A 26,475-nucleotide genomic window follows, 5' to 3' on the forward strand; every position below is an offset into this window, starting at 1 on the left:
CTCGTTCATGCCATACAATTCTCCCACTCTCCACAAATGGTGCCAAATCACGGCATTTTCTGCCAGTCTGTGTGACGGAAGATACAGGTGGTCTTTAATTAAAAAAAAGACTTAAAGTTAAGTTGCATCCATTTTAATGCAAGGAGAATAACAAGTAGATGAACTCAGCTTTAATTAACACAGGTGTGCATAATTTTGTTGAGTCATGTTTGAGGCACAGACAGGACTAGGAACTCAAATCTCAGGGTATAGAATTTTCAGGAGAAAGTAAAAACCAGAGGTGGTATTATACTGTTGGTCAAATATTGCATTACCTCAGTATTGAGAGAGGATATGCAAGAAGACTTTCCAAACAAGGTTATGCCAGAAAGATTAGAAACAAAAAGGAGTGTCATCACTTTACTGGGAAAGTGTTGCAGACCTCCCAACAGACAAAGATATATAGGGAAATGCGCTTTTAAAAAAAGCGCACTGAAAACACAATGGTGGCTGATGAACGCGAAATAATAGTTGCAGGCAAATCAGAACACGTTTACTCTAGTCACGCGCATATTCTTTTAAAACAAAAAAAAAATCACAAGCGCCACGTCACGGCATCCCATGCTGGTTCGCTAGACTTCTGGGAATTGTTCATCTATAGTGCTGCTACATGGACCTGCCACCCCCTCCAGAACCGGCACTATCACCTGGTATTTTTTTGGGAGGTCGACCCCTGCTGTTGAATAGGGGTACTTATGTCAACATGGGCAAGTTTGAGCGACAGAGGCTGTCCAGCAATGTCCAAGATGCAAGTTTACCTCATTTGTCTCATCGCCCTGTATGGCTCTTCATATGGCACGGCAAGGGCTGTCCAGGTTTTCCTCTATATACACAAACATTCAGTCCTTCAGTTTGTGGTACAAAAGAAACACATTTACCATGTGATGGTGGTACATCAGATAATTTGATTACAGTATCCCTGAGCCTGCTCATCAGCTCTGGAATCTTCATCTTTATTGGATCTGTGTGGAACAAATTCCCATGGGACCACCAAAGGTGCGCCGTATACAACCGCTGCAGACAAAGTGTGAAGATCCCCTTTTGGAGTTTTCCTAATGCCAAGCTACAAACATGGTAGTCTACCCAGCTGGGACCATCCAAATGGGCCATTAAGGCTGTTTTAAGGTGACCATCCTGTTGGAATGTTGATAATAGGCACTTGTATGATGAAGCCTAGACATCTTCCATGGAGTAGAGCAGATTGCACACCTTGACAAAAAGGAGCCATGCGGGTAATCCCTGGATGGCAGAGCTCATTATGCAGAGGCCCCAGTTGGCTGGTGTGTGCAGAGGCACAGCTTCCTCCGGAAAAGGCATCTAGAGGGTCATTAAGGGCTCCTGGCTGATAAGCAATGTCATAATTGTAGGTGAAGCACTCAATCATCCAACTAGCAACTTTTTTTTTAAAAAAGTGAATGCGACAGAGCTCTGGTCAGTGAGGAGCGTAATGGACAGAATGGTAGACGAGTATGGGTTGAAGGCTACCATCCCCCTACCTCGATAATGTCACCATCTTGTGGCCACACATCAGAAGACCATAATGGCAACCTCTAAGAGTTTTCTCCGCGCAGCAAAAGCCCTGAACTTTACTTACAACTCTAGCAAATGCATGTGTGTTCAGGACCAAATGGCTAACCTTGGCTACTTGGTGGAGAATGACATCATTGGCCCCAATCCTGATAGGAATAGGATGCACCCCCTGTTAGAGCTCCCCATTTCCAGGACCACTAAGGCTTTGAGGAGATACCCGGCTTTTAACTACCTCCGAAATCACATTGCAAAAGCCGCCATGCACGCGGTGGATGAGAATGTTTCCAGTGCCTCACAGCTTCTACAATGGCTTGAGCCTCCTTTTCCACAGAAGGGTTCCAGAGCTCATGGCCTTGCAATGTCCGAGAAAAGAATGCAACGGGTCTAGCCTGCCTGGTTGAGAATTGTGGCCAGGGCTACATCCAAAGTGTTGCTTTTCACTTGGAAAGCTACATTCTCATCCACCGCGTGCATGGCGGCTTTTGCAATGTGATTTCTGAGGTAGTTAAAAGCCAGGCATCTCCTCAAAGCCTTAGTGGTCCTGGAAATGGGGAGCTTTAACAGGGGGTGCATCCTATTCCTATCAGGATTGGGGCCAATGATGTCGTTCTCCACCAAGTAGCCAAGGATAGCCATTTAGTCCTGAACACACATGCATTTGCTAGAGATGCAAGTGAGGTTCAGGGCTTTTGCTGCGCGGAGGAAACTCTGGAGGTTGTTATTATGGTCTTCCAATGTGTGGCCACAGATGGTGACATTATCGAGGTAGGGGAAAGTAGCCTTCAACCCATACTCATCCACCATTCTGTCCATTTGCCTCTGGAAGATAGAAAGCCCATTAGTAATACCAAAAGGAACCCTCCGGAATTAATAGAAATGACAGTTATCCTTAAATGCCCTTATATGGATGGTCCTCAGAATGCATTGGTAGCTGGTAATGGTAGAATAGATCCAATATTGTGCAATATCATTCATCATGTCCGAAATTTGAGGAAGGGGATACGTGTCCAGGAGCGTATACCGATCAATGGTTTAGCTATAGTCAATTACTAGCTTGGACAAGTTTTCCCCTTTTACAACTACCGCTCTCCACAGGCTGGTGCTATGTTCGATGATACCTTTGTCCAGCAGACATTGTGTCTCAGACTATGAAATCTTGGACTGCTGTGTTGCATTTCCTGCTCTTGGTAGAAATAGGTTTGTAGTCAGAGGACAGATTTGGGAAGAGAGGTGGGGGGTGGGGGGGTCAATATTCAGCATGGAGAGGCTGCATGTGGGTTCTGATTTTAGGGGCCATCCATTCTAAACCACCAGAATACTCCAAGGTCACATTTTTAAGGGGACACAGGAAGTCCAGACCCAACAACACCAGAGCACACAATTCATCAAGTACATGCAGGCACATCTTACAAAATTCCCCCCTTCAAACGACAGATGTACTATACAATGTTGTTGAATACACAGAGTGCAAATGAGACATAGGAATATGCGAAAATTGGAAGGATACATCGTTAGGTTGTACTTTTGCACAGTCCGTAAGTCTATGAAGCTTTCAGTAGAGACTGTGTCAATTAGGCATTTAGTGGAATGTCCATTTATCCTCACAGTACCTATAGAGTTGCTGAGCTGGTGAGATGTGCTGATCAAGAACCATCATGGCTAGAACCCTGGAGACTCCATACTCCTCACTCAAGTGACCCCCACAGTCCTGGGTTGCCCATGGGTAAGATGGCCACCCTCCGACAATGATGGTGCCAAATTTGAGTTTTTGTGCCGTTTCCTCCCTGCCACTCTCCATCAGCATGTAGCGCAGTAACTGGATTCGGGTGAATTTGGAGCAAATGGCTTGGGGCTGGAATTTGATCCAGGAATAGTGCAGGCCATGTACTTTCCTGGGCTTCCCTTCATGCAGAAAACCCTCACCCAATGTCTTTTCTTTCCACAAATGGAACACACCAAATCTTTAGCCAGGCAATGCGATTGGAGATACTGGGTCTTACTGCACAGGAGCGCTTCCTAGTGCAGGAAGCAGCAGCCATCAAGGCTGGGGTAGTGGGAGCATCCTTGGAAGGGGTCACCTGGGTGAGCGAGCTCACTAGCTTTGAGGTCATCATTTGCGAGCTTGGCCTGTTCCAATGATTTGGCCAGTTCAACATGGCTAGCCAGGTCCTTCTTACCCAACTCAAGCAGTCACTTCCTCATGTACCTCGAGCAGACCGGATCTGTTCTTCTTCATGAACACGGCCCATAGCTGCTTTGTACTTGCATTTCTTGGCAAGTGTCCACAGATCCAGCAGGTAGTCATCGATGGTCTCTCCTGTCTGTTGGCGACAGAGCAAATTGGTGCTTCGCTCGGACCTTGTTTTGCGACTTCAAGTAGAGCCTTCAAAACCTCGATGGCAGCATATGTAGTGCAGTTCCTGATGAGTGCATACCCTTTCATTCCTACTCTGGAAACGAGTGCAGACCTCTTGAGTTCATCGATGTGGAAGACATCTCTGGTCACGTTCAGGTAGGCCTGGAAGCAGTCTAGCCAGTACGTGAACTCCTCAGCCACGTCAAGGAAAACAGGGTCCATCAGCAGCGTACCAGGCTTGAGTAGTGCTTCCATAGCTTAGGAAATAAGCTAATAAAATTGTAGCGTGAATAAAAGCTCTCACAACTGCAGGGAGAACATAAGCTGTTATTAGCTTATAACTGAGGGTAATGTCTTACAGTGGTCTTCAGAGGACCTTGAGGTTTAGGCAGGAAACCAGGGTTATATATGGGTAGATGGGGGCAGGGGGGGGGGGGGTGCAGCCAGCCATCAGTATAAACACACCAGTGAATCTCAGTTCACTGCAGCCACCCAGAAGGGCTGCAGCTTAACAGCAACAGCTGCATTATTCATATGGTCCAAAAGCTTGTTTTGGACACTTTGGGGTCACCAATTGTAACAACTGAAAATGCAGTGGTGGCTGATGAATGCAAAATAACAACACAGTTGCAGGCAAATCAGAACTAGTTTACTAGAGTATTCTTTTCAAACACTGAACCAGTTATAACATCCACTGCTAGTTCGCTAGACTTTTGGGAGTTGTAAACTATCTATAGCGTTAGTTATCTATTCAAGTGGCACCACAGGGTGGAAAAAGTGTTCAGAATGCTTGCCTCCAGTTAGGGCATGGAATACATGAGTAGTGATGACATGTTACAACTATACAAGATTTTGAGAACACACAAAGCATTGTGCACAGTTTGTTTTTATTCTTTTAAAAAACTTATAAACCCATTTCATTTTTAAGCACGAACAGTAAAACATTCACCCTCTATCAGAGACAGAATCAACATTTTTTAAAAAATGATATTGCCCACTTCAATCAAGATTTCTTAAGTATAAAAAAATGATTTTATGCTAAACAGGATGAATTTCAGATTTTTCATTCATTTGAACCCCAGTGCATGAACGCTCATTTTATTTCAAGCTCTATGCACAAATCTTGCAGCTGAAACAAAAGCACCAAAAATGCTCAGGAACAATAAAAGATCTCTATTAGTTTAGGAAGATAGCCAGCTGGTCACCAGTGTCAAACAGATTGAGAGCTGATGCAATCGAAGGCCAGATCAGCAGGCAGCACAGAGCGATTTGTAGTTTCTTCACTTGACTCAGGGAGTTGGATAGAGGACCCAGACAATGTCATCTATTGATTTAAATTAATTTTAAAATGTAGGCAGTGTTACTGTGGTAGCATTGAGGGAATAACTGGTTTATCTAAATATCTTTAGATTTTTTTTCTGTGTAAAAAGATAACTGGAGCTATCCGGATATAGTTTTTAAACACCTCCAACAAGATCAACCTCTCTCAGAATTGTTCCAAATTCATTGTATAGATAATTAAAAAATAAATCTAATGAGAATTATATGCCCACCAATTTGATGTTTAATTGTGGCCATACGTGACCAATCTGATGGCCATTAAAGTTCCCATAAAAGTACACTGGATCTAGAGTGATCGTTATCTCTGGAAACTTTTTTTTTGCATGGTTTCAGAGTGCTTTGAGCAACTTCACTGCTTTTTTCCCCCTCTGGCAAGTGCAACTAGACCTCAGTCTTTACATTCATATTATTGTCTAGTCTTGAAACGGGCAATATAGAAGCAAATTTTTCTTCATTATTGCATTCCTTCTAATACAACTATGGATGGGCAGACACAGCAAATAGAAGACCAAAGTTTCCATTTCAATTATGCTTGGTCCAGGGCTCTCAGCAAACATGATTAATAATGATGGACAATGAGACTCATCCATTGTGATTACCCCCCCCCCCCCCCCCAGTGTTGCTGTAACCCACATTCCAAAAATTGTACTCAAAGGTTCATTGGCTATTGTGAATTACACCCCCCCCCCCCCCACCATGCAGGTGGGAAGGCAGACAAGGGTGGAGTTGACAGTTTGAGATAAGTAAAACTGATATAAAAATATGATGAGGAAACTAGTATAGATATATGTGTAATAAAGCCAGTATGAATAGGATAAGAATAGATAATAGAATGTAGGAAGTAAAGTTAGTTTGAATAAGATAAGGGTCTTCTAGCCTTAGACAGAATTAGCAAGTTCTGCATATAAGGTTGTAGCCCTGAGAGTCGGGAAGGTGTGAATTAGAACAAAGGCAGGTTTGTGAATAAGGATAATGACCTGATGAGACACCGACAGGATACCCCCTGGTCCTCCAAGTTCACAGAAACAGCACGTAGGCAGACAGGATTGCCTAATGCCAAACTCATCCAGGAGGCAGAAGAATGTAAAGGGGAGGGTATTTCTATACTGAAATCAACTGTATAAAAGTTGGGTGAGCCCCAGTGTGTGTGCGGATTCCCAGGGTAAGGGGAAGCACCCAACTTTGCATTGTTATATAATAAATGTTCTTTGTTCTCAATTTTTGTCTCGAGCAAATTCTGTGAAGGTACTTCTGTTTCTCACAACAGTGATGCGAGGAATGTTACAGTTTGGGGGGGGGGGGGAGGGGAGGAATGAGATTGCACTAGTAACCAGTATAGATTCCATGGGCCAAATGGCTTCTTCTATTTTGATAGGAAATATGAACATAAACAAAAGCTAAAGTAGATACCTGGCACTGCAGCCTTTCTTGCAAAATAAACACAAGGGAGAGGGGTGTACAATTCCACTTGAATAGTGGTAACAAGTCATAAAAGCATCCACATTTTTTTTTTAAAAACTCAAGGCATTCGTAGAAGTGGACCGACCACAAAAATATATCTTAGCCAACACAATGTCCCACTTTATATTCCCTGCCTCCCCAAGCTTCTGGATACAATTTCCCCCACATGCAGCTAATTCAGGAGCTGAGAATAATTTGGACAAAAGGTTGGCAGAACACAACTTTAGCTTCATTCCCTCCAATAGTCTCTAGGTCTATGAACATTTGTACCAAGAATCGTTCAACCTACTGGAACAGAGAAAAAAAGTTTAATAACAAATATTAAGAGAAATCCCTTCAAGTTGACTATTTCACAAAACTGCTGGTTTTAACCATACTTTCTGTGTGCATAGTTCATTGTAAATTGTTGCCAACAAAGAACAGAATGCAGTGCTGTCTACTTCAACTCTATTATCTGTCAAAGATCAGACAGACCAATATTGACTAGTAAGAAAGCCTAGAGAGGCCGCACCTGCTCCAGTTTCTTGAACTAAGACAATAGTTGCAACCTTCTGTGGCCTATTGATTGCTGTACCCCTTCACTGTTGAAGTATTTCAAACTTAACAAAAACATGCAACCTTTGGCCAAACTTTGTGCAGATTGTGAGGATTTTCTTACTGTGGTTACAGACCAACTGCAGAGCAGGGAAACAAGACAGTATCTTCAGTACACTACAAGGGCAGTCACATGGCACCATCAGGCAGCTTGCAAGTCATGTGCTCTTCCTCTTTGACAGAGGAATTCCACTCTCCTGGAGTGAAGGTAATTTGTGAACTTCTGAATACTGTTATATGCCGACTGAAATGTCCCATATTGAAAGTAAAATTACAGAACAGCCAGCGTTACAGCTTCACATTTCTAGCCCTGTTTGAAAGCTTCAATTTTCTCTCTGTCTCTGGCAGAGCTGATCTTACTTTAGGACAATTATTACAATTTAGGTCCCTTTGTCCAGACAACCCTTTCCTTCTTTCTCCCCCACATCTATCCATCCAATGTCCTCTCTTCCTCTGACAGCTTCCTCTACTTGCCAGGCTAATTCTTCATCTTGTCCTATCCTGGTGTACGGCAAAAGGATTGTTACCATGGTAGCCTTATCTGGCTGTGACAGCATTCACCACACAATAACAATTATACAAATGACCAGATAATAGAAATGAGTAACAGATACAAGGTCTGGCAAAACACACAACTGCACAAAGGGGAAGGGAATCCAGAGGATAAATGCATAAAAGATTGCTGAGTCTGCATGGGAGTTGACAGAATTTTACATTAAAATAGGCCCTTCAGTCCAAGTGAATCCTATTTGCATGCATTCAGCTGAATTCTTTCCAAGCACATGTCCAAGTGTCTTCTTTATGTTACAATTTCCCTGCCTCTATCACTTCCTGTGGCAAATTCATTCCATCTGCCTATCACCACATGCATGCACAAGGAGCCCTTTGATTCCTTTTAAATATTTCCCCTCATCCCATGTTTATATCCTCAAGTTTTATATTCCCCTACCTTCAGGTACATTTTCTTTACGTTCCTTACATTTTCTAAGCCCCTACAAAGTCTTCCCCCCCCCCCCCTTCCCATCCCACTCAGCCTTTTACATGCTGGAGGGGGCAGAAAGAGGGGAGCAGAGCCCTAATCTATTTAGTCCCTCCTAAAATTTAAGCCCATCAATCCTAGTAACATTCTCTGGTATCTTTTCAGCTTCAAAACATCTTTCCTGTAGCAGGATGACCAAAATTGCACACAAGACAGAAGTGTCTTTTGCAGTTAATTTCCCTGATACTCCAGTCACTGGCCTAACTCATGAAAGCATCCAAAATACCTTCACTGCCTAGTTTACGTGTCAGTTTCATAGAATGATGTACCCTTATCACCCCCTTCCTCCCCCCCCCCACACTCTTTCTCCTTCCCCCCCCACACCCTCCCCCAGTTTCTTTGCTCTACAACATTCTTCAGGATCCTACTATTCACTGTGCAAATGCTGTCTTAGTTTAACCTACTAAAATGCAACACCTCAAACTTATTCAAATTAAATTTCTTGTCATTTCTTGGACCATTTCCCCATTGTATCACCAATTTTAATGTCATCTGCAAACTTACTAATCATGCTAATTATATTCTCATCAATGTTTATAGAGATAAACCCCCTCCATAAATCTTCGTCCGCGAAGCCAAGCCAAAGAAAGAATGTTTATAGAGATAAACAGTGACCAACGCCTATAGCACTGGTCACAAGGCTCCAACTGGAATCTTGTACATGCCCCTCAAAAATAGAGTTTCTTCCTGCAGAGCTATCTGAAGCAGAGAGAGAAACAGCCCGTTGGTCAGGAGGGGAGGGTGTGGTTTCCCACAATTAAAGGCAGAAACCTTTCTCATGCAGTTAACTACATTGTCAAAGTCCACATGTTGCAGATATGCATTACAGAATAGTTACACAATGTGCTGTCATAATTTGCCCAATCGAGATGATGCACATTACAAAACAAATCAATATAATTGTTGTACAGATGAGTTTTTTAGTCAATAATTTTCCACTCAAATATGCACTGGTATATAGATGCAGAGATAGCAAGCAGTTAATTTGCACAGTCAGCATTTTCCCCAACAGGATTAGGGTTGCCATCTGTCTAGTTTTAAACAGGTTTTCAAGTAGTGCTGCAAATCTTAAGTGAACAAAAAATGCTCATCTATAGACAGGTCAATTTTCAAATACCATATCGGGAACATAATTTTTGGGTTGATTTGGGACTATACTTGTGGTAATAATTCTGACCATTTCCCCTTGATTTTTAAATACTACAAATTTGGGAATGCATCGCAGTCTTTCAGTAAAAACACCTGCCCATTTTCATGATTACTGATGAGATTTTTTTCAGATCCCAGGTGGGTGAATTAGGAGAAGATCCAAAGATACAAATTTGTGCATTGAACTCAAAAAACAGGATCTACTAAATGTCAGAGCAACTCTTGAAAACAATTTTATGCACATTTCCAGGTCTCTTACTCCATGTCAGAAAGTTTGTATCCTCATTTTTCAGTGATATTTTCTTTCCTCCTTGCAGATACTTTGTTTGAAACTACACAAATATCAGGAATAGAGCAACATGTAAAATTTGTCAGAAGTGAGATTTAATTAACTTCACTGGTTTGAACATTGAAAGAACTATTTTATTTAAAATATTATTCAGTTTTCTTTGAAGGGCCAACATTCAAGCTGCATTAAGCCAAATACAATCTGCTGTAGAACTCAGTGGGTCAATAAAAAGAATGGTTAATGTTTCAGGCTGGAACCCTTTAAACCTGGGCATGTAACAAAGAGAAGCCTACTCAGAGAGGACAGGGGCCATGTGGGATTGATAAATCAGGGAGAGACAAAACAATGACAGACAGTCAGAAGCCAAAGGAAGAGGCAAGAAAAAAAGGTGAGGTGGAGAAGATCAGTCATAAAGGTCAAAGTAGGGGATGAGCAGACAAAGGCTGCCAGTGCTTGAATCTGACAAGAGGCGACAATGTGATATAGAGGCCAGATGGAACCAAAGGTGAGGGCAAAGAGGGGAGGGAATGAAGAATCTAGGAATGGGATGAAACCAAAGAGGAGAGGAGGTGAGAAAGGGTGGGGGTTGGGTGCAAAAAGGGATGGGGAAGTTGAAAGTACAGAGGAAGAGATATTAGATACGCAACACAAAATTTGAAAATCCTACATTAGACTAACCAGGCAGAACATGAGGAGTTGTTCTTCTGGTTAACATTGTGACTTACTTTAGCAGTGATGGTCCATGCCAAATAAGTCAATGCGAGAATGGAAAGAGGAGTTCAAATGGCATTCAATCAGGAGCTCAGAATAGCCATGCTAGACAGAGCATATGCTCTGAGAAACAGTCCCCAATGTAGAGGAGGCCACATCAGGAGCATTGAATGCAGTAGGCAAGGTTCAAGGAAATGTATGCAAATCTTTGCCTCACCTGGAATAGCTGTTTAGGTCCCTGGATGGTGGTGAGGAAGGAGGTACAAGAGCAAGGGTTGCATCATCTTCAGTTGCAGGAGAAATGACCAGTGGTCACAGAAAATTGGGTGAGAAGCAATGAGCAGACAGCAGTGGATGTCTCTGGTGGTGGGGAACCCTCAACACTTCCTGTAACAGTGCTTGTGAAGTGGCCAGATCCAAAGTTGGAGAAATAGCATGAATAATCCCTGGTGTGAACAAATAACTTTCTGCTTTTGGAACACCTCAAGGTTATGAATACTTTCTCAAGGGTCAATGCGAGATTGAAAAGGGGCAACAGAAAAATAATTGAAAATGCAGGACATACCTAGCAGGCAGCATCTGTGAAGACAGAAATGGGTCATTGGCCTGAAATGCTGAGTATTTCTAGTTCCTTTAAATTTGTGAATGTTTGGAAGCATCTGCACTACACAACTAATCACAAAGGACTGCTTTCAAAAAAAAATGTTTTGTTACCATAGGCAAACCTGTGATATAAATGAGATTCACAAGATGCTCATTACTAGGGAAGTTAAGGATTTAGTAATTCTGTGGCTAACACAGAAATATCCTCATCATGGACCTACAACTCAAGTTCCTTTCAACATGATAGTGTTGAGATCCTGAGCTAGGGACAATCCCTTAAGGATTCAGTGTGTGGTATGTGAAATCCATGGGCAAAGGTCGAATGTACCTATGGCATTAAGTGCTGCTGAATGGTTTCCTTTGCACTGCACATGGATGAGAAGTACACAAAGAAAAGCATTAGGTTAAATCCATTAGTACAAGGGTGGTAGGAAGGGTCAACATGGGTAAGGGATCAGGTCAATGATTGAGGGTCATAGGGAAACCGGGCTTAGTGGTGAAGTTGATGATGACTGGGCAGTGACGTGGCGAGTTTGATGTTCAATACATTGAGGATTCGGGGGCTCAAAGCAAAGGAAGTCCACCTGAGAAAGCCTTCTGCTGGAGACCCATCTCTTGCTAAGAAGCAGTTTAACTTCATTGTGGCAGCTTTGAGAGTACCAAATGACATGCACATTTCAAATTCACAGGAAAATTTCCCAAGCAACCTCTGAAGGGACATTTCATGGGAAATGTCATTCTACCAGCACACACAGTTTGTGAACAAGAGCCCACTGGATTTTCTGATGTGCAGTTTGATCCACAAATCCATAATCATGATTCATTCAGGAAATAATTCTTGTAGACAAAGCACTTGAAACAGAATTGCACATTTAAATTTCTCAACAAAACAAATCTTTTAATCTCCATTGCACTCATTTCCAAACATCAAATTCTAAAAGACATTTTAAACAAATTTCAAATTCATTCGTGGATTCACAGTTATCAAAAATACAAATATGATTCTTAAAACCATCAGAGGGTGTAATGCTTCATTTGTCAATGCAAGATCAAAATCCTTCTCATAATAATGAGTAATTTGTGGGTGAAATTATAGAATGAATAAAAGTTGATTTTAAAATGCAGTGCCTCTTTTCCTACTCCTCCAACACCAAGCACAACAAACCCACCATTGATCCAACCACCACCACAAGTAATAAGCCCCTTTCCTACTGGCACCCTGTCCCAGGAATTATCTGACACAGGGTCCAGTAGAAAAGGAACATTGTCTGAACACTAGCATCAAATGACATCATTTCACTCCAGGGATTAACCACCTCTACCCCAACTCATTTCCCCAATGTTTGCTGATGTTGATAAAATCAATGAAAAAGGGACAGCAGAAAGTCACCCATTTCCATTTGAAGGTAGAACACTCTGATCCCAGAGGAAGAGTACATTCAGTGGAAAAGCAATTAGTGCCCCAGTGGAAATGGAATAAAGGGCTTCCTATCCCAGGATACTGCTGTGCCAATTAACTGGAATGTCAGTTAAATAGGGGCTATTTCCCAACTTGCGAAAAAAAGACTTGACAAGTGCCCCCTTTAGACAATATAGGGAAGGTCAATGCAGATATACATCAAAGTTAGTCTTCACAGTCAAATAGTGATATCTATATTCAAATAAACTGACAAGCAAATCCCAAGTAATTTGTGTTATGCTAGATGGAGACCTGACACTACAGAACCAGTTTTGTTAATAATTACATGAATTCCATTGAGAGCAAGGTTTAAAAATACAGGTAGTTCAGAACTTAATATGACATTTAAAAATACTATAAGAAAACAAGTTGCTTACCAATAAATTTACCCACTGTCAGCACCTTCACTCAAACTTTTCAGCCATTAAACCAATTTACACCTTTGCCTCAAGATTCAATGCTTTAGTTTCTCCCCCCTCCCTGCCAGTTGTACTTCGTTCCTACAGATAATCAGTCTTGTAACACCAATGTGACTAATTTTCTCTGCGTCACTCTACCTCTCCAATTTCAGATCTCCTTATTGCTCAAACAAACTATACCACCTACCTACTTGCCGGCTGTCTCAATTCAGCTGGCTACATGCAGTAGAGGCATGATAACACCCAATGCTGCAAGAAGAAGGCAAACTCACACTAGATACTGGCTCTACAGGTGGGAGGTACTTAAAGCAGTCAAGCAGGTTACGTTGGAAACAAGCACAGCTGTTATTTAAATAGAGTGTTCCCACTGTCTATCACAGCTGCTGTTTCAATTAACCAAATGCTCAATTGCTGTAGTTTTTAAACAATCTAATCCAGCATATACTGATGGGCAATCAAGTGACACCACGAGGAAGTAGATTGGAGTCAAAAAGCTTTTATTAGCTTAGACATTAGCTGGGACTCAGAAAGCATCTGGCCTGGATCCAAGCAGGAAGTGATATGGGGTCAAGGAGCTTCTGGCCAGTTCAAAAATTTATCTGTGGATGGAGCTGGGGTCAAGGGAGAGGCCTGGCATAAAAACCCCTTCTCTGCCTCCTTTCCTCCAGCTCCAATCATTTGCACCTTTCCTCTCTTATCCTCCTATCTGCTTCCAATAATCATCTTTTGCTTGTTGGCTGTGCTCTCCCCTAATCCCCATCCTGCTGCCCTTTCTTTTCTTTTCCCACAGCCTTTTAATTCAGACACTTCTCTGCTTTTTGCTCAGAGCTTGAAGAAGGGCTCAAGCTAGAAATGCCATTTGTATAATATTACAGGTTCAGAGGACCCCAAAATCCAGCAGCAATAGAAATTCACCAAGACAAATGGTTACTTAAACAAAAGATACTGTTAATTATCTTTAAACATGAAAACTAGATCAAACTTTAACTTATTGCTATTAACTTAACCCCTTTCTAATTCTAAGTGTACACGTATGTAATGTGTGAGTAAGTTCAGAAAAGTTCTTTAATTCACAGTCCATTCTCACTCCTCCATGTTCACTGGTTGCAAGCCATTCTTATACTGTGAACAGAATTTAACAGTTATGAATTTCACCAGACTTTGGTGCTTGAAAGGTTCTTGTCGGTTTTCAGAGAGATTTGTTGCTCGTTGGACACCCACAACTGATTCCTTCTGATCAGCCACTTCAGTGTCTGGCCAAAGAAACTTGCCCCATCGGGGTTTTCCAAATGATAACCTCTTTCTTTCAGGTCACCACAGAGATCCTTTTTATTTCCCTTATTTCAAGTGAAATGTTATGCAACCAGCCATTTCCTCTTTTATGGACCACAAGGGCCTTGACCAGGCTGAACTAAGAACTCACAGTCTGTCTTCAAAATGGGGTTTTCCCACAAGCTTGCCAGCTTGTCCTGATCCAGTCCCAGCTGCTGCTGCTGATCTGTAGAACTGATCTCTCTCTCACTCAGAGAAAAGCCACATGACCTTATTAGGACAGCAAACTGCATTCAAACAGACTCACTGGGCCCAATCTTCCGAGTTGATTCATCTGTTGCTTTCCAAAACAGTAATCCATTACTCCACAGCATGTCCAATTAACACCTACTTGTGAAGGCCTTATAGGCATTCTTCAAAATTTGCAAAGGCACTCTGAGCCTGGACTGTCTGGCTTGAGCAGAGCTCTGGCATTTTAAATGAGATCTGTGTTGGTGTTTGTATATTTTTGTGGCCTACACTAAAAAACCTGTCGTTATTTATCTCCTTTAAAGCAGCCTGCACCGGCCGCCCCACAATGTGGGGACTGATACAGGGCTGTGGGAAGAGCATGGGGCAGTGGGATCAGTGTGGGGACCGACATGGTGCTAAGGGGAGAGAGCAGAGCAGTGGGATCAATGTGGGGACAGCCTGCGCCGGCCACCCCACAATATGGGGACTGATACAGGGCCGTGGGAAGAGCATGGGGCAGTGAGATCAGTGTGGGGACCGACATGGGGCTAAGAGGAGAGAGCATAAAGGAGATAAATATAACATAATCTGTCACATTATCTTTAACTCCTTTGGATGCTGCTGAGTTCCTCCAGTATTTTTGTGTTTTTACTACATTCACAGTGTCTGCACATATTCCTGTTTCACTTCAATAATAACTCACCTTTTTTAGTTTGATAGTGATACAACTCCTGACAACAAAAACACAAGAGCAGCATCATGTCATAGAGCTGATAATTGAATCTATGTGGGAATCAGGTCGCTAATTTTGGACAAGGATGTCTTTCCTGTTGAACTGCAGGTCTCTGAGCATAACATCACTCTTTAGTGATTTACTTTGCAGAGTTATATTACTAGGAATCTAAAACACTTTGGAGTTTTTAATGCATTCCTGAGCTGTATTACCACTGGCAAGGCCAACCTCATTCTTAATTCTCCCTAACCTAAACTACAGTGTAGGCCACTTCAAGGGGCAGTTAAGAATTAATATTGCAATGGGTATAGAGAAAATAAAGACAAGCAAATATCCTTGCCCTTTTATATTTTTATCTAATAAATTACTTGTACCATCTTTTATTCCAGATTTAATCATGTCATTGAATTTTAATCTCCAGCTGCCATGGTTATATTTTAAATCAACTCCTAGACCTATGGAATATTAATCTAGTCAGATCATGACTTTGCCACATCTCTTTTTTGCAGAGGTGTGCGGCTATTTTTAAAATATTTTATTTAAGAAATTTAAAAATCACATCCATGTAATACATATTCAATAAAACTAAAAAAAATTAAGAACAAATGTGAACCCTTCTCTCCATCCCCACCCACCAATCCTCCCCTAAAGTATCAAAGAAAGAAAAAGAAAAAAAATTAGGAGAATTTCAAAAAGAAATACAAGTCTCAATTCAAATAATAATAGAACTGAGGGTTACCAACAGGACGGGCTTTCAGAGAGGTGTGTGGCAATTAAACCATCATGTACAAAATGGATCGTGAACATAGTTACTTAGACCTATTTTAGTATTCAATGGGATCATACCTGATCTATATCACATCTCTATTTTACCTTCCCTGAGTAGCCTAATTCAGATTTTAAGATACTGGCCCCAGTGGAAAAATTTTGATCCATAAATTTGATTCATTCACATTATCTGATTTGTGTAGAGAAAAGTTTTCACAATGCGATCATTGACACAGTGTAGCTCAAACCTGATCTGGACAACCAAAGCATGTATGTATGTACAGAAGGAACAACCTTGCTTCCTTGAAACTGTGCTACCTAATAGATGCAAACTGCATTCTTACTCCTCACTAAGATCTCAGATCTCCTGTAACCTCAGGACATTTCCACAAGTGTGCCTGAACTGCTTTACCATTGGAAATGAAGGTCATAGCGTCTCTGAACCTTGAGATTATTCAATACTATTGCTGCTTATCTCCACTACATCTCACAGCCACCAATAAAATCAAATTGCACAGCACAGAAACAATCCCTTTGGGACACTAAATACACATTAGCTGCTTTCAAGTGCATTCACCGCCAAGAATGCGCCTGCAGAAGCGGATTCAGACCTGTGGAATGGTCATTCAGGTGGCAGCACTGAAAGCGCAGCGCTGGCCATCTGAAAGGGACAGCTGCATGGGAGTTGCCTTGGAGTGCACTCCAGCTCCTGTCCCTTCGGGCTGTCAGGGTTGGGGCGGCGAGCTGGGACAGCCGGCATGGGCTGTCAGTGATGGGGCAACTGGTGTGGGCTGTTAGCGCTGGGACGGCCAGCGTGGGTCATCAGAGGTGGGGTGGCCGGTGTAGGCTGTCCCCACACTGATCCCATTGCCCCGTGCTCTCCCCACAGCCCTGTGTTGGTCCCCACACCGATCCCATTGCCCTGCTCTCTCCCCACAGCCCCGTGTTGGTCCCCACACTGATCCCACTGTCTGCTTGCACCGGGCACTTCAGCGCTGACAGCCTGCGCCGGCTGCCCCACAGTGTGGGGACTGATACAGGGGTGTGGGGAGAGCATGGGGGAGTGGGATCAGTGTGGGGATTGACATGGGGCTAAGGGGGGAGAGCAGAGCAGTGGGATCAGTGTGGGGACAGCCCACGACGGCAACCCCAGCGCTGACCGCCTGCGCCGGCCACCCCACAATGTGGGGACTGATACAGGGCTGTGGGAAGAGCATGGGGCAGTGGGATCAGTGTGGGGACTGACATGGGGCTAATGACAGAGCAGTGGGATCAGTGTGGGGACCAACATGGGGCTAAGGGGAGAGAGCAGAGCAGTGGGATCAGTGTGGGGACAGCCGGTGCCGGCCGCCCCAGCGCTGACAGCCTGCGCCAGCCGCCCAACAATATGGGGACTGATACAGGGCTGTGGGAAGAGCATGGGGGCAGTGGGATCAATGTGGGGAGTGACATGGGGCTAAGGGGAGTGAGCAGAGCAGTGGGATCAGTGTGGCGACATTCCGTGCGGACTGTCAGGCGCTCGCCAGCTGATTGTCATCCCTTAGCAGCTGCTTTCAGGCAGCCGCATTCAGATGCCGGGGGGACCTTAGTACTCCGGCGATTATTCCTCCCGGAGGATGGTTACAAAGTTTGCCTTGTATGTGCCTCTTGCGCTTTCAAGTGGCCTCCCAACAGTCGCATATGGGCATAATATGCGGCTTTGCATCAGGGGATTTTGGTCACCTGAAAGTGCCTATGACTATCAACTACCATCTCCCTATGCGGAAGTTAGGAGTTGTATTCTACTTGAGAAAACTACTTATAATTTGAGAGATAAATACCATATATTTTGGAAAATATGGTGCCCATATTTACAAAGTGTTGGTATTAATATTTAAATGAATCTTTGACACTCCCTTTCTCCATATATTAGAAAATACCAACAAGTGAAGTATTCCTGTTGTCGTTCTCTTGTCCTGTTCTTTTTCTCTTTTCTTGCATTTGTAGGGGGTTGGTGGGGGGGGGGGGGGCGGAATGGTTAGCAAGAAGTTTCTTTTGTTTTATTTTATTTTATTACACCATATGTATTTGGATTGAATTTGAAAAATCTTGTAAAATTTTTGTTTTATTTTAAATCTCCACCCCCCACCCCCCACTATTTTGTCTGGGTGCCTGCCTATAATTTTGTTCATACCATAATGAAGGACTCAAGCACGAAACATTGGTTATGTTTCTTTATCTTTGCTACATAAAGTACACTGTTTAACCTACTGAGTTTCTCCAGCATTGTGTTTTTACTTCAATCACTTCAGACTCTTGTGTTTTACTCTTATACCACCATAATTCTTAGCTTTGCGCTATTTAAAAATATTTTTGCTTGATTGTCACACTTACCTACTATAAAATGCATCTGCCATGCTCGATCCATCAAAACCACTGTACTCACTTGCACTATTTACAATATCAACAAAATATAAGTTTCCATGGCATGGCCTGGTAGAGTTCCAAATCATCCTTCATTTAATATTTTGAAGAACAAGGCAATCTTTTCACCTGTTGTTTATGGGGCCACACGACTGATAATTGGGTGCTTTATTTATTTCCCAACATTAATAACATTGTTTCCTTAAAGCATTGGTAGCTGTAGATGATAATGAGCTAAATGGTCAATGAACTGTGATCCGTGGAACTAAACCCAAAACAATTTTGAATTTATTTCTGTTTCTACCATTTAATCATTTGCCATGGATTGGGACCACACCACCAATGTATGGGAAAAAAAAATTAATGATCTAATTGCATATATTCCATATACGGGCTCCAAGTTTTAATAAAAAAAAGAATAATTATTTCATAAGTTATATGTTATTTTCTCCAAAGGAATACATGATCTCAGCTCCACATACCATTGATGAATACTCATTTTCCATGTAACTGCAAGACATTTCTTAGGCACTGCTAACGCTAATCTTAAAAAAGCAATTAGAAATTTTTTTAATTTTAATTCAACTCTGAATTTTCAAGAACTTTCAGTAAGTTCAAAACTAAGAAGCTCACTTACTATCAGAAATATTTGGCTCAAGATTATGAGTTCTTGCGCAAGCTACTTTTTTGATTCTCTGTTTCCATATTTGTTCCCAGCAGTGGAATTAACAATCCTTCGTCAGTTTGATGCAATTAAATTCATTCTCCATTGAAAAGCTAGGCTTTTTCAGTATATTATTAAATGTTACCTCAGGATTTCACTTTTGTTGGAATGTCCATTAGAAAGGTAAAATTATCAAACTTTATCTCATAATTCAGAACGCCATGCAAGTCTTGGCTATCTTTGGCTTGGCTTCGCGGACGAAGATTTATGGAGGGGGTAAAAGTCCACGTCAGCTGCAGGCTCGTTTGTGGCTGACAAGTCCGATGCGGGACAGGCAGACACGGTTGCAGCGGCTGCAGGGGAAAATTGGTTGGTTGGGGTTGGGTGTTGGGTTTTTCCTCCTTTGCCTTTTGTCAGTGAGGTGGGCTCTGCGGTCTTCTTCAAAGGAGGTTGCTGCCCGCCAAACTGTGAGGTGCCAAGATGCACGGTTTGAGGCGTTATCAGCCCACTGGCGGTGGTCAATGTGGCAGGCACCAAGAAATTTCTTTAGGCAGTCCTTGTACCTTTTCTTTGGTGCATCTCTGTCACGGTGGCCAGTGGAGAGCTCGCCATATAACAGGATCTTGGGAAGGCGATGGTCCTCCATTCTGGAGACGTGACCCATCCAGCGCAGCTGGATCTTCAGCAGCGTGGACTCGATGCTGTCTTGGCTATATAATTACAGGAAGTCCCCAGGTTACAGCAAGGTTTCATTCTTGAGAATTGTTTGAAACCTGAATTGCCCGTCTGTTGTAAATTAACAAAAACAGAATGTGGGATATGATCACAGAAATGTCTATAATGGGGGAGAGAGCAGGCAGGGAAAGGGCAGCCACCAGATGGCCTCACTGAACAAGTGAGTCTGCACAGTACTTCCAGCTTGACCCAGCCCACAATTGTTGCAGGTCAGGGATGGGGCGAGACAGAGAGTAAAGGTGGCCTATTCCCACCCAGAAGAAAATGCCTACAGCCGTATAGCAAATCCACTGCCATCCAATCATAAGTACTTGGTGTTCATAAACTGTGCGTTCATAACCCAGGGAAAACCTGTATTTTACAATCATTCCCATGCAAGAATTGCTGCCATTATTATTAGTCATGTGTGGATTATGTCCATATATGCAATGTCATGCATCATGTTTGCCATGATAAACCACAGAAGTATATTTACAACCTGGAAACTCCAATGTGCCTGTGCCAGTGAAAAATAACTTCCCAGCCTCATTGTTCTTTCCAGCTTCTCGTCTCAGCTCTTAAAATATAGTTGAAATGTGAAAGAGCTTTCTGCCTTTAATAAATGTTTGGCTATGAGTTGCAGACCTTTAACATATCTTCAGATATTTCCTCATTGCCCTTCAAATGCTTTGACCAATTCCTGTCAATCTGTGCTCTGGTTTTTGCTGAGGGAAAGAGAGGTCCTTTCTGTTTACTTAATCGTGATCCATCATTTTGCAACATTTTCATCAATCTGTTCTGCACCCACTAGTGTGGAATCACATCTTTCCTCTTATGATGTAACCAAAGCTGCATTATGTGCAATTCAAGCTGTGACCCAGCATAACCATGTTGTTATACTCCATGCTTCTGTTAATACAGTACAGGTATACCCCGCTTTACCAAACTAGAGCATCCCTATGAAATCTTTTGTAAGCCGAAATGGTGTAAAGCAAAGACCCATTCATGAAAGCTAGTAGCGGCCTGTGCACAGAGTCGCCGTCCAGCCCACAAAATGGCCAACGAACCCGGCGACTGCACAGACCTGGGGGTGACACCGGCCGTTGTCCCAGGTGACCTCCCGCAAGGCAGGAAGACGGGGAACTGGGGTGGGAAAGCCAGCGAATCCCAGGCCAGAGCTCCGATGACGCGGGGGCCCTGACGCCCATATGAACGCAACAGCCAGTGCAATAAACCAGTCTCGACTTCAAGGTTTTGGTGTGCATGTCATTCTTCTCCACGCCCGCGTAGAGATCACTACAGGCTACTTTCATAAAAGCCAAAAAATCACTCAAAACCCATTCAAATTCTTTCGTAAAAGTGAACACAGGTTTCTTCATAAAAGTGAATTTTTGTAAAGTGAATATTTCGTTTTATACCTGTATACCCTATTGAATAGTTGTCCTGGGTAAACTTGTACCTCTCACTTTGTTCGTTTTAGATTGATCACAGTGTTTGAGCTACCGAAAGAAAATAGACACACACACCGAGAGCAGTTCAGTTTATACAAATGTTTATTACAAATTCAAAAGCTGATTTCAAACTACAATATGCTAGTCCTTCCCAACTATACTTATCAACGCCTGGACTGGTCCCAACTGCCGAAGCGAGGCAACGACTGCACACTTGTAGTAGGTTGTCGGGACACCGGTAGCAGCTTCACCACCTCCCCTGACCGGGACATTGGCTGGACTCTAGAAGTTCTTCTTCTTGCTGAGAGATGTTGCCACCTCTTGGAGAGTTTCAAACTTCAGCAGCGGGACCATGGCTTATATTACCCAAAAACTGCTTACCCAAGCACCTATTCCCAGCACAGCAAGAAAGATAAGTGAGCAAGCTAGCATGCTAGGCTTCTATCGAATAACATAATTTTCAGCTTATCACTTTGAATGCAATGGTTTATTTTGCATCAAGGCTAGGCCTCTGACAGTCTGTGACCAAAACAAGCAGGAAGATTAAATGTTCTTGGTACACAGATGTCCTTTTGTCAGATAACTGCATCTCTGGCCCCTTGGTGGAATTTAGCTTATGTCTGCTGATTCTAAAAAACAAGCAGGTTCTCAGCCTTGCAGAAGCAAAGGCTGCAAAAGTAAAAAAAAACATGGTTTAAATCTTCCATTCCAATAGCTACCAACAAGGATCTCTGGAAATACGTTCCAAGGTCCTTTTTTCCCCCAAACTACTTCACATCTTGTCATTTATTGTTTAGTCCCCATTACAAGTGAACTAACCACCTACTTTTTGAATCATATGCTGCATTCTTCATCATATTCCTTAGATTTGACTCTAGCATTAGTTTCATCTGGACATTGAAATCATTGAGATCAGGATCAAAGCTGTGATATTTAGATTCTAACTTTACCTGTCTCTTTAAAGTCAATACTAAAGTGTCCATTGAGAACATCCAAATAATTCAATTGCCTTGTTGCAAATCGTTTAATGCAAAGATTTTAGAACAAATGCTCATTTACACTGAAGAAAGAAAACATTGATTTTCAGGGCTGAAAGGCTTTGCTGATATAAAAAAAGAATGATGTGCTATTGAAACAATTCTCAAGGACATGGCTGTCAAGCACTTAGGACAGAAGGTCCCAAACAGGACAAACTCACCAAATCTGTGAAGTGTTCTCCCACTAACCTGGTCTAATCTGATGCTGAAGGTCATTATTTATATTGCAGTCCATGATTGTGGCAATGAGGAAGCATACAGGAGGGAGAAGGATCAGCTCATTGAGAGGAGCCATGCCAACAATCGCGCTCAACATTAGTACAACCAAGGAGATGACTGTAGACCACAGGAGGAAGTCAGGGGAATCCAACCCAGTCCTCGTCGAGGGCTCAGTAGTGCAGAGGGTCAAGAACCTCAAAGTTTTGGGTGTTAAAATCTCTGAGGATCTGTCCTGGAGCCTCTAATGTTGATGCAATCACAAAGAGGGCTTGCTGGCGGACATATTTTGTGAGGTGCTCGAGGAGATTCAGTGTGTCATCAAAGACTCAAAAACTTCTACAGGTGTTCCATGGAGCACATTCTGGCTGGTTGCATCACTGTCTGGTACGGAGGCACCAACTCTCAGAACAAGAAAAACATTCAGCGGGTTGCTAACTCGATCTACGACATTGCAGGCACCAACCTTCACTCCATTAAGGACATCTAAAGTAATCTTAATAAAGCAGCCTCTATATTCAACGACCCCCATCACTCAGGCCATGCCTTCTTCACTCTGCTACCATCGGGAAAAAGGTACAGGAGCCTAAAGATGAGCATTCATTGGCACAAGGACAGCTTCTTCCCTGCTGCCATCAGATTCCTGAATGATCAGTGAACCAAAGACACTGCCTTACTTTGACTTTTCCTGCACTATTTTAATTATTGCTGTAAGGTGGTTTCTATGAATGGTTGCATGGTGAAGCTGCCACAAAACATCGAATTTCATGACTTGATCATGCTAATAAATTCTGATTCTGATGTTTTGGTGCCAATAAATTAAAATCAAAATGATTCACATTCTTTGTGTACAACAGAGCTGATCATTGCAAAACAGTCTGCCACCTGGTGTTACAAATGAGAAACCATCTAAAATATTCAAAACGTCAAGTAGACACATTTCTAGTCTGCAACAATATTAAAATGTAACCTAACTAGTTTGTGCAAATTCTAAGCAAAAAAATATTGTAAAAATGTGGTAAATTAGATTGGCCGAATGTACATAAGAGGCAAGATGGCAATCTTCACTCTTCTAAGGGGACACATACAGTTTGGTGCTTAATCCTAATCAATCATGGTTTTGAAGAAATGCTGGCCGGGGTTTTCTCCACAGCATCCTGGTCAATATTTGTCCTTGACTAAACCCCCACAAAACGGATTATCTGTCCATTATTTTGTTACTATTATGGAAACTTGCTGTAGGCAAATGTCACAATCTATTTATCATAACAATGAACTTTATTGGTTGTGAATTGCTATAAGGTGTATCAGACCAAGAAAAACATTTTATAAACAACATATCTTTATTCTTAATTCTCGCTTGGTCTCTTCCTTTTGCCATTTTCAAGAAGATCCAATAATTGAGAAAAAAGATATTCAGACCATCCATCTTTCCATCCGTTTACAGACTTTTCACTAAAGCACTGTAGAACTCCATTAGCATTGCACTGAAGTGTGTCTGCCTGAATTGTGTGCACAAAACACAATTCCTTCCCCCCACTGATGCTGCCTCAACCATCTGTGTTCCTCCTGCAGATTGTTTTTTTTGGCTCATGTCACTGGAGTAATATTTGAACTCACAAGATTCAAACTCAAAAAGAAAAGTGTGTTACCAGTGGGCCAAGATTGATATGCAAATAAATGCACAAAAAACTCCCTCAGAGCTCTCATTGCTGAACTCACATTGAGCTCCATTAGTTGTTGCCACGTGAGATTACCTGCAAACCCTAATCTCCGTTAATCATTATTGTCTGCTGTGGTTCTGTTTAAAGGTGAAATTGAGAAATCGTAGATCATGGAACAGGACAGCACATGGACAGGCCTTTCAGCCCACGTTTCTCTGCCAAACATGATGCTGTAGTTGCATTAGGCACACAGTGAGCGAAAGAACCACACAGGGTTGAATCAACTGACTTTAATAGAACTTTCGTGCGCACTTAAATCCCTCGGAACCCAATGATGCTTCTGACTCCTGGGACCTTTATGACATCAACCGCCAGGCTGTGGGCTTGCCTCGCACCCAGAGCTTTCACAGTCAGATCTGCTGTGGACTTGCCCCCATCTTCGTGATCCGGTTCATCTGTTGCGTGGGCGAGCTGCCACGATGTCCAAATGAAACTAAAACTTCACTGCTTGCTTGTGATATACATCCCTCCATTCCCTCACTCATTCATGTGTCTATCTAGAAGCATTTTAAATGTTTCTATTGTATCTGCTTCCACTACTATTGGCATCTCAGACCATTAACAAAACACAGACAACAATCCCATGCTTATGTTTCAAAATAACTTCTCATTTTACCCAACTCAGAAAGGTGAAGTACAAATCAAACTCAACTTGAATCTGAACTCAAAGCCTTTTGGCCAGGAATCCAAAACTCCTTTAATGGAGCTGCCTTAACCCCATTAAAAAAAAACCATCCCATGTACTTCATCAATTGTAGAAAAACTGGTATGGAGGAATTTCACAGTGATTCTGGGCAGTTTCCACAATCCACCTAACTCAGCAATCCATAATGACTGGTTTTAAGGCTTAGAAACCAAAACTGGCTGTGTGTTTAGCCCAAGTGGGATATCAGGAAGGAAGATGGAAGTATGATAGATTTCAGCAAATGTTCATTGAATTCATTCATATATATGACAATAAACACTCTCAGCTCTCAAATACTATATTTGGTTCAGCAATTTACCTGTGCACCTTCCAATTTAGTACACTATATTTGCTGCTCACAACATGGTCTCATCTACTTTGGATAAACCAAATACACACGAGTATGCACCTTATAAAATATCTACATTCAGGATGTAAGGTGACCTTCCAGCTGCCTATCATTTAAATTAACAATCCCATTGCCACTCCACTCTCCAACAATGTTCCAATGAAGCACAATGTGAACTTGAAGAAAATTCAACCTTCTAACAAACAGGTGACTGGCTTTCAGACTCAACAAGGAACCAGGTAATTTAAGATAACCAGTCCAAATTTTCCTTATTTCCAGCAGTTTTTTTTTTCCTTTATCTTCTTGAGACAATTTTAAATTACTGGTACATCCATCTCCTCGAGTTACACTTTCACAGACAAGCCTTTTTCATTTTTTTTTTAGCCTTAAACATGCTCCTTCAGCTGGTGTCACTGCCACTTGGTCAATCTCTCCTGATCTCCACGCTGACAAAGACATTCATTTTGTACTCCCCCGTCAGAAATTTGGGACTTATTTTATCTCTAACTTATCTCATTTCAGATGGACGGTCATCAAACTGAAACATTAACGGTTTCTTTCTCTTCAGATTATGCCTGACCCATAGAATATTTTCAGCATCTGCTGTATATCAATTTTATAACTGATTTAGTCTTCTCCATGAGCTGAAGGGAAATCAACATAAAATGTTTTATCAAAATTATTTCTCAACTGTAACAATAGTGTTTGTGATCAGTTCTTTCTAGTCACAGATCTTTAACATTTAGAAGTGGTGCTGTTTGCAATGAGTCTACTCGTAATGAGTATCCACAGACATTCCCTCATGGTTGACGATGACTTGCTTCCACTCACACTTTTCATCTGTGACTTATTTTTACATGAGGCAGAGCCATGGTGACCACAATAACCTGATCCACAGGCAAGGAGATCCAAGATGATTGGAAATCAGTAAGCACACATATACAGGCATCTGCAGAGTAGCCTGGAAACATTCCAAGCACACATGAAGCATGTTGACCATACATAGTCATGTGGACACAGTTTCATCCAAACCTACCTGCTCACCTTGCCCCCTATCCTTTTCCTTAGGTCCCCTCCTTCACTTAATTTAATTGTAAATATCCATCCTGGATATTTTCTGGAGAAACATTGCTCCACTCTTGCTGATTGAATTCACTGCCCTTCCTTTTGCTGCTCTTTAAATGGAACGTTGCTCAAAATTGATGTTGCCTTCTGTACAACAGACTAATTGTTGTGAG

General features: G+C 42.2%; 2 protein-coding genes across 7 annotated transcripts in view; one reads left to right on the forward strand and one right to left on the reverse strand.

Annotated features, from left to right (window-relative positions):
• eps8l2 (EPS8 signaling adaptor L2) overlaps positions 1-13,268 on the reverse strand; it is a 165,796-nt gene extending 152,528 nt beyond the window's left edge. Inside the window, exon 1 of one of the 3 annotated variants that reach the window (XM_069898844.1) lies at positions 13,178-13,268. The gene's annotated coding sequence lies outside the window, so the exon portion shown is untranslated. Of the gene's footprint in view, positions 1-12,948; positions 13,145-13,177 lie in introns of those variants that run through there. The other 2 variants (XM_069898836.1, XM_069898838.1) reach the window with 2 other exon arrangements.
• The window catches only part of saxo4 (stabilizer of axonemal microtubules 4), a 331,023-nt gene that overhangs the window by 153,915 nt on the left and 150,633 nt on the right, over positions 1-26,475 (forward strand). For 3 of the 4 annotated variants that reach the window (XM_069898922.1, XM_069898913.1, XM_069898932.1), the window contains one exon: positions 7,397-7,529. The exons of the other annotated variant lie outside the window; for it this stretch is intronic. The gene's annotated coding sequence lies outside the window, so the exon portion shown is untranslated. The remainder of the gene's footprint in view (positions 1-7,396; positions 7,530-26,475) is intronic. 4 annotated transcript variants of the gene reach the window in all.

Source organism: Narcine bancroftii, chromosome 1, assembly GCF_036971445.1.
Source record: "Narcine bancroftii isolate sNarBan1 chromosome 1, sNarBan1.hap1, whole genome shotgun sequence".
NCBI lineage: Eukaryota > Metazoa > Chordata > Chondrichthyes > Torpediniformes > Narcinidae > Narcine > Narcine bancroftii.